A 7,364-nucleotide genomic window follows, 5' to 3' on the forward strand; every position below is an offset into this window, starting at 1 on the left:
GACATTCGGAGATTGTCAAGACAAGCCTTCGATACTGGGTAAACCTACAGGGAGGGATGTATTTTCTGTTTGTCGAGATTGACATAGTCTATTTGAGTGTAGTGTTGAAAACGCAAACCATGATATTAAAGCGCCCGAACTCGGTATGCCTTGCCTATTGGTTGTGTGGTGCATTGGCACAGAAACCTGTTGGTGGAAAATAAGTTGGATGTATTTTATATAATTATAAATATAAACACATATTTAAAATCTGATTTACACCTAGCTGATCATTGTCTGCAGCCGCCTCTGATCATAATGTAATGAAACAGGCAGGGAAAGTGAACTGTCCGTGGTAGTCTGCGAACCCAACCTTCTGGCCCGTAGCACTACGTGACATCGACAGTGCCATAAAAAGCATGCTGAAGTGACAAAGTCGATATCCACATTTATGAACGGTTACGGTTCTTGTTTTTTGTGGTCGTAAACATTATTTTGAGTTAATTATATGATGGGGCAGCGTATGCATTTTTCTACAGTGCAAAGGGACGGTCATTTGAAAATATTTTTTACATTGGGGGGGGGGTGTTGACACCTCAAGTTGGCCTCAAGTTGTACCAGCCCCCCCATCATAGGGAGACGTGTTTGGCTTTGCCCCATCGCCTCATCCATCTAAACACAAGGTGACTCTGTGACAGACACAGCTCATCAGAGACCACAGGCTTGTAAATGCAGCCTCATGTTTCCCTCATAAAGTCCCCATCAGAATGTTAATGCTTCACCCAGCGCATCTGACAGAGGAGGGGCAGACATAGAGACACACATTGTAACAATGTGGTTGTTTTTCTATGGAAAATAAGCTACTAAAGAGACACTGTAGTCTTGAGCTGGAAACAACCCATAGCTTCTATCGTGACAGGCACTGCATGAAGGTCTAAAAGATAACAAGCAATATGTTGATAGCTTGACTTCTGAATGAGGAAAATTATAAAATGTTTGTGTCTAGTAACTTGTATATTTAGTTCGATGACGTTCAGAAATATGCACTATATATACAAAAGTATGTGTACACCCCTTCAAATGAGTGGATTCAGCTATTTCAGCCATTGCTGAATGGTTTATAAAAATGAGTACACACCCATGCAATCTCCATAGACAAACACTGGCAGTAGAATGGCCTTACAGAAGAGCTCAATGACTTTAAACGTGGCACCGTCATAGGATGCCACCTTTCCAACAAATCAGTTCGTTATATTTCTGCCCTGCTAGAGCTGTCAACTGTAAGTGTTGTTATTGTGAAGTGGAAATGTCTAGGAGCAACAACAGCTCAGCCGCGAAGTGGTAGGCCACACAAGCTCACAGAACGGGACCGCTGAGTGCTGAAGCACGTAAAAATTGTCTGTCCTCGGTTGCAAAACTCACTACAGTGTTCCAAACTGCCTCTGGAAGCAACGTCAGCAGAAGAACTGTTCATCTGGAGCTTCATGAAATGGGTTTCCATAGCCAAACAGCAACACACAAGCCTAATATCACCATGTGCAATGCCAAGCATCAGCTGGAGGGGTGTAAAGCTCACCGCCATTGGACTCTCGAGCAGTGGAAACGCATTCTCTGGAGTGATGAATCACGCTTCACCATCTGGCAGTCCGACGGACGAATATGGATTTGGCTGATGCCAGGAGAACGCTACCTGCCCCAATGCATAGTGCCAACTGTAAAGTTTGGTGGAGAGAAATAATGGTATGGGGCTGTTTTTCATGGTTTGGGCTAGGCCCCTTAGCTCCAGTGAAGGGAAATCTTAACGCAAAAGCATACAATTACATTCTAGACGATTCTGTGCTTCCAACAATGTGGGGAAGGTCCTTTCTGGTTTCAGCATGACAATGCCCTCGTGCACAAAGCGAGATCCATACATAAACGCTTTGTCAAGATTGGTGTGGAAGAACTTGACTGGCTTGCACAGAGCCCTGACCTAAACCCCATCGACACCTTTGGGATGAATTGGAACGTCGACTATGAGCCAGGCCTAATCGCCCAACATCAGTGCCCGACCTCACTGATGCTCTTGTGGCTGAATGGAAGCAAGTCCCTGCAGAAATGTTCCAACATCTTTTGGACAGCCTTCCACATGTCCACATTCTTTTGGTCATGTAGTGTATTTACTGGCACTAAACAACTGTTGATGCGGATGTGGTTGGATTTAGCTATTTGCATCCTGTAAATGGTTAAGTCATTGCCTAATAGATTCTCCTGGTGACATGTCAAATGTATTAAAGCTTAATTCCAGTGTGCAGAATGTAGCACGTCACTGTTTTCCTATGCTTGCATTAAAATCCCATCTATATTTATGTTATGTAAACACTATTTACAATGATAAATTAAAGGCATGAAATCTTAAGAAGCTTATGAGGGCATAAAGGACAACCAAATTGGCAGGCTTATGATAAATGCATGAGTTTTATCTGAAAAATGTATCAAATGTAAATGCAGTGATTTTAAAACTATGAATGTGTGTAAAGGCAGTCATTGTTGTTCTCCCCCTTCAACCGTCCTGTGAGGACACAGGAACAAACACCCACAAAACCCCAGTGAAACCCTGACTGCCTTAGTATGACTCTCAATTAGAGACAAACGATACACACCTGTCTCTAATTGAGAATCATACCAGGCCGAACACAAAAACCAACCTAGAAATACAAAACATAGACTGCCCACCCAAAACATACGCCCTGACCAAAAACACATACAAAAACAACATAAAACAGGTCAGGACCGTTACAGAACCCCCCCCTCAAGGTGCGAACGCCGGGCGCACCAGCACAAAGTCCAGGGGGAGGGTCTGGGTGGGCAGTTGACCACGGTGGTGGCTCAGGCTGAGGGCGAGGTCCCCACCCCACCATAATCAATCCCCGCTTCTTTATCCCCCTCCCAATGACCACCCTCCCACTAACACCACCTAAATGAAGGGGCAGCACCGGGATAAGGGGCAGCACCGGGATAAGGGGCAGCACCGGGATAAGGGGCGGCAGGTCCTGGCTGAGGGACTCCGGCAGGTCCTGGCTGAGGGACTCCGGCAGGTCCTGGCTGAGGGACTCCGGCAGGTCCTGGCTGAGGGACTCCGGCAGGTCCTGGCTGAGGGACTCCGGCAGGTCCTGGCTGAGGGACTCCGGCAGGTCCTGGCTGAGGGACTCCGGCAGGTCCTGGCGTAGGGACTCCGGCAGGTCCTGGCGTAGGGACTCCGGCAGGTCCTGGCGTAGGGACTCCGGCAGGTCCTGGCGTAGGGACTCCGGCAGGTCCTGGCGTAGGGACTCCGGCAGGTCCTGGCGTAGGGACTCCGGCAGGTCCGGGCTGAGGGACTCCGGCAGGTCCGGGCTGAGGGACTCCGGCAGGTCCGGGCTGAGGGACTCCGGCAGGTCCGGGCTGAGGGACTCCGGCAGGTCCGGGCTGAGGGACTCCGGCAGGTCCGGGCTGAGGGACTCCGGCAGGTCCGGGCTGAGGGACTCCGGCAGGTCCGGGCTGAGGGACTCCGGCAGGTCCGGGCTGAGGGACTCCGGCAGGTCCGGGCTGAGGGACTCCGACCGGTCCGGGCGTAGGGACTCCGACCGGTCCGGGCGTAGGGACTCCGACCGGTCCGGGCGTAGGGACTCCGACCGGTCCGGGCGTAGGGACTCCGGCAGGTCCTGGCTGCACGGCTCTGGCAGGTCCTGGCTGGACGGCTCTGGCAGGTCATGGCAGGACGGCTCTGGCAGGTCATGGCAGGACGGCTCTGGCTGGTCATGGCAGGACGGCTCTGGCTGGTCATGGCAGGACGGCTCTGGCTGGTCATGGCAGGACGGCTCTGGCTGGTCATGGCAGGACGGCTCTGGCTGGTCATGGCAGGACGGCTCTGGCTGGTCATGGCAGGACGGCTCTGGCTGGTCATGGCAGGACGGCTCTGGCTGGTCATGGCAGGACGGCTCTGGCTGGTCATGGCAGGACGGCTCTGGCGCTAGGCAGACGGCAGACTCTGGCCGGCTGAGACGCACTATAGGCCTGGTGCGTGGTACCGGAACTGGAGGTACCGGACTGAGGGCACGCACCATAGGGAGAGTGCGTGGAAGAGGAACAGGGCTCTGGAGATGCACTGGAAGCCTGGTGCGTGGTGTAGGCACTGGTGGTACTGAGCTGGGGTGAGAAGGTGGCGCCGGATATACCAGACCGTGAAGGAGGACACGTGCTCTTGAGCACCGAGCCTCCCCAACCTTACCAGGTTGAATGGTCCCCGTAGACCTGCCAGTGCGGCGAGGTGGAATAGCCCGCACTGGGCTATGCAGGCGAACCGGGGACACCACCTGTAAGGCTGGTGCCATGTACGCCGGCCCGAGGAGACGTACTGGAGACCAGATACGTTGGGCCGGCTTCATGGCACTCGGCTCGATGCCCAACCTAGCCCTCCCAGTGCGGCAAGGTGGAATAGCCCGCACTGGGCTAAGCACGCGTACTGGGGACACCGTGCGCTTTACCGCATAACACGGTGTCTGACCAGTACGACGCCCTCTTACTCCACGGCAAGCCCGGGGAGTTGGCTCAGGTATCCAACCCGGCTTCGCCACACTCCCCTTTAGCCCCCCCCAAGAAATTTTTGGGTGAGCCTCTCGGGCTTCCGGCCTCTCATACGTGCTGCCTCCTCATACCAGCGCTCCTGGGCTGTGGCTGCCTTCTTCTCCTCCCGCGAGCGGCGATTCACACCAACCTTAGCCCAGGGTCCTTCTCCGTTGAATATTTGTTCCCAACTCCATTCCTCTTCTCTCCATTGCTTTAGTTCCTTTTCTCTCTCCTCAATCCGCTTGGTCCTGTTGTGGTGGGTGTTTCTGTAAAGGCAGTCATTGTTGTTCTCCCCCTTCAACCGTCCTGTGAGGACACAGGAACAAACACCCACAAAACCCCAGTGAAACCCTGGCTGCCTTAGTATGACTCTCAATTAGAGACAAACGATACACACCTGTCTCTAATTGAGAATCATACCAGGCCGAACACAAAAACCAACCTAGAAATACAAAACATAGACTGCCCACCCAAAACACACGCCCTGACCAAAAACACATACAAAAACAACATAAAACAGGTCAGGACCGTTACAATGTGTTTCTCATGCACTGCACCTGAATGTTAGGGTTTGATTTATTTTAAGTTTGACCATGTCCTTGAGCTCAGACTCAGACATAGACTATTTGAATGGTAGATTATGTAAGGCACAGTTATAGAAACAGAGGAAACTAAAAATACACTTTCACTAGGTATGGGGCTCATGTCCCCCCACACACACATTCTTAAATTGCATTTTTCTCCCCCCCAGTTTTATTATTTCAATGTGATACAAAAAGCAGAAACAGTGTGTGTAGGACCATGCAGACGCCTCCGAGCAGTCGGGTAGACTGTTTGGAGTGTTCTGCCAGCTGGATTTAGGACCGGGCTGAAAGGCTATGCAAAGGCAAAGCTTCTGGAAGGTTGGCTGGACCAACATGGGAGACATGAGCATACAGTAGTTCAGTGTGTATGTGTTGCACTCTTTCACCAAGTTGTAAAGGCAAGTAGAGCAGAAACTGGCTACTCTTTAGTTGACTGGTGTAGCTGACAAGGTAACTACTGTTTAACTTAACAGAAAAAAACTAAACTAGTGTTTCTTTGCAGTGCTGAGCTAGTATTGTAACTGACATGTAATTTTGGCTAGTGTTTCATCCCCTCTAGACTGAATGAATTAGCTACGCTAGCTAGTAGCTATCACAGCCAGGTCAGCTCTAGCCTCTAGCTATCTTTTCATAGCGATATGAGGTGGCTATTATTACTATCTAACAGCAGTTGTTTGTATGGAAATGTTTTGTAGCCTTTGTTTTGTCAAGTTTCAACAAAAGTAAATTCATTTGGCTAGCTTTCACTTTTTATTTTTTTATAATATTTTTATTTTTTTATTTTGGTAAACGAGTTACCATTAGAGAGAGAGAGCTGGCCAAAAGTTGTCTGTTGTTAGCTATTCCTTTTGCCTCAATCACACTAGACCTGAATCAAACAATGAAACCATCTGCCAAATGATTGAAGATCAATATTCTGACGTTTTTTCAGTGCAATGTGAGTTTTTATTAGTCCGTATGGCAATGTAACGTTATTGATCTGTCAGTTTCCCTAGCTAATTCCCTACTTTTCACACTGACACAGTAATAAACAGCTCTAACATTACACGCTTCACTGTCATGGTGCACAGTAAAGGTCTGCGTGGGATGAAGAATCCCACTCCCTTGCCCCATCCGCACACGTGCTGGCTTTCTGTCAGACTCTCACCTGCTACCGCAAGACCTGAGCGGTCCCGCAATGTTATTTTAGGCGTACGTGAAGCGCAGCTTACTTGACCGCTATGGTTCCAGCAAATTTTATAGGCAATATCAAATGCACAAAAATAACTTAAGAAATTGTTTAAATTACAAGAGATTCTCACATGGCCTTTATGTTACAGTAGGCTATCTGTATTACTGGGCTGTATCAGCCAATATTGTTATGCTGATGAAGGAGGACCCAAAAGCGACGTAATAGAAACAGAGTCTTTATTCCATTCTTAAACAAACAATGATTCTCCTGGATCCTCTCAAAGGTAATTCCAACACAGGAAACTGAAAACCTCTTGTCAGTAGAGAGGAACGACTGGAGACGCGACCACAGACTGCAGGTCGCTTCAGGAGGCCACAGACCGTAGCTGACATAGACACCTGCTCACACGCAGCATCTGAAGAAGGCAAAAAACACGACAGGGCGCAACAAGGACACAGAACAGCAAACCTCAAACAAGAATCCGACAAAGACAGAAGCGGAAAACAGAGGGAGAAATAGGGACTCTAATCAGAGGGCAAAATAGGGGACAGGTGTGAAAGAGTAAATGAGGTCGTTAGGAGAATGAGAAACAGCTGGGAGCAAGAACGGAACGATAGAGAGAGAGAGCGGGAGAGGGAAAGAGGGAGGAGGAGAGAGAGGAATAGAAAGAGGGAAAGAACCTAATAAGACCAGCAGAGGGAAGCACAGGGACAAGACATGATGATCAAAGACAAAACATGACAAATATGCTAGATGTAGTTTGAAGAGAGCAGAGTAGGAGAGACTTGCACTTTCTCGTGAGCTATTTTTATATAGCCTAACTTTTAGGAGTGGGAAGATTTTCAGAATGAGAAATATGGGTGTCAATATTTAGGCCTATTTCTAGGCAATGTAGTAAACTATTTAGGAAGTGAAACTCATTGAAAAGAGAACTGCCCAGTACATCTCTGCCCATGCATAGGACATTGCCTACTCTATTATTATGGATCCCGTCAGCTGCTTCCAAGACAGCAGCTACTCTTTCTGGGGTCCAAAATTAAGGCATT

The sequence above is a fragment of the Salvelinus fontinalis genome, chromosome 15, assembly GCF_029448725.1.
Source record: "Salvelinus fontinalis isolate EN_2023a chromosome 15, ASM2944872v1, whole genome shotgun sequence".
NCBI lineage: Eukaryota > Metazoa > Chordata > Actinopteri > Salmoniformes > Salmonidae > Salvelinus > Salvelinus fontinalis.